The 1,832-nt window shown below is 41.2% G+C and overlaps 1 long non-coding RNA gene across 1 annotated transcript in view; it reads left to right on the plus strand.

The window, feature by feature from the left end:
- LOC125485952 overlaps positions 1-1,348 on the plus strand; it is a 36,126-nt gene extending 34,778 nt beyond the window's left edge. Inside the window, exon 3 of the long non-coding RNA XR_007264676.1 lies at positions 1,215-1,348. This is a non-coding gene — a long non-coding RNA (uncharacterized LOC125485952). The remainder of the gene's footprint in view (positions 1-1,214) is intronic.
- The last annotated feature ends 484 nt before the right edge of the window (positions 1,349-1,832 follow it).

Consider the following 1,832-nt stretch of genomic DNA (forward strand, 5'->3'; position numbering starts at 1 on the left):
CTCCCCCATTCCTGAAGACGGGTCTAGGCCCAAAGCTCAGCTTTCCTGCTCCTCTGATGCTGCTTGGCCTGCTGTATTCATCCAGCTCTACACCTTGTTATATCAGATTCTCCAGTATCTGCAGTTCCTACTATCTCTGAAACAATGTTTATTGGTATTGGGTTATGGAACAAGAAACAGCATTCACTAAAATAAGGCACCTAGTGAAGCAAGGTCAAGCTCAAATGCTCTGGAGGAAATGATGAAGTCACCCTGTAATGTGATGCTAGTGACACAGGACTTGGAACAACCCTAATCTAACTAATTGTATTTGCATCCAGAGTGTTAACACATGGAGCAGCACTGTGCTCCAGTTGAGAAAGCGTAGCCCTGTCTTTGCTTGTGAACATTTTCATTAATACCAACTTATAACAGGCAAAGAGTCGGTTGACTCTAACCCATAAACTACTTCAAAGCATTTTCCTGAAGCTGCTATTATCTGTTCCAAAGCATCTTCTGAGAATGTTACTATGGTTACAGAGATACAGGGATGTGGCATAGTAACAAGCAAAGCAGATATACATCTCAGACATGCTCTTGAGAGCAGCACTTCTGATGAAGAATCTAGAGGATATAGAATGTGAAATATTTTTGATCTAATGAAGCAGCAGATTGTCATATATTGGAAGTCAACAATCCAACAGAGACATGGAATTAAACAAACAAATGCAATGCTTCGTGTTGCAAGAAGTAGTGATGAAAGAATGGCCCAAAAGCATCAAGGAAAGACCTGTAGCTAGAAGAGCATATTTGACCGAAGATATAGACTGCTATGTCAATGTAGATCACTATGCTGACTACTGGGAGGTGAACACTTTATTGGCTACTGGTGAGATTGTCAAATGCCTGAAAGCACACGTTAGCTGCTGTGGTGTTCCTGACATTGTTAAGAGTGTCAATGGTCTCAGTTCATGAGTGAAGAATTCAGCACTTGTTATGATCACAGCTGATGTTACTGCTGGGTAAGTCAGATTCCAAAATGAAATCTGGCTTGATAGATCATTTCTTTTTAACATGACAGCCTTTCATGGAAATATAAGCACTCCAGTCAGGTCTTCTGTGAACTGTCTTAAAGATTTCTAATGTGTGGGTTCTTTAAGCTAAAATCAATGCCTGATTATTCCAAATCCAAAAGGAAGCTGATGTCTTTCAATATTTTTTCTCCCTTGTTTTAGATGCCTACAGGATAAACAAAGTTCTATTAACACTCCAGGATGCCATCAATCATCTGCTGTCTGATCCATTTTGGTTTAAAATCATGTTTTTGGAAAGACTGACCTGGTTAGTTATTAAACATATTCACAAAATAGACTGACAATAGTATTCCACTAGTTTGAAATCCAAACACTAAAACATGATATTAACAGGTACACAGGCCGTGACAATATTCCAGCAATAGTACCGAAGACTTGTGCTCCAGAACTTGCTGCTCCCCTAGCCAAGCCGTTCCAGTATAGTTTCAACACTACTATCTACCTGACAATGTGAAAAATTGCCCAGGTATGTCCTGTACATAAAAAGCAGGACAAATCCAACCTGGTCAATTACCGCTCCATTAGTCTACTCTCGGTCATCAGTAAAGTGATAGAAGGTCTCATCAACAGTGCTAGCAAGCAGTACCTGCTCAGTGATGCCCAGTTTGGGTTCCACCAGGGCCACTCAGCTCCTGATCTCATTACAGCCTTGGTCCAAACATGGACAAAAGAGCTGAATTCCAGAGGTGAGGTGAGAGTGACAGCCCTTGGCATCAAGGCTACATTCAACCAAGTGTGGCATCAAGGAGCCCTGGAAAA

This window comes from Rhincodon typus, chromosome 24, assembly GCF_021869965.1.
Source record: "Rhincodon typus isolate 14 chromosome 24, sRhiTyp1.1, whole genome shotgun sequence".
NCBI classification, from domain to species: domain Eukaryota; kingdom Metazoa; phylum Chordata; class Chondrichthyes; order Orectolobiformes; family Rhincodontidae; genus Rhincodon; species Rhincodon typus.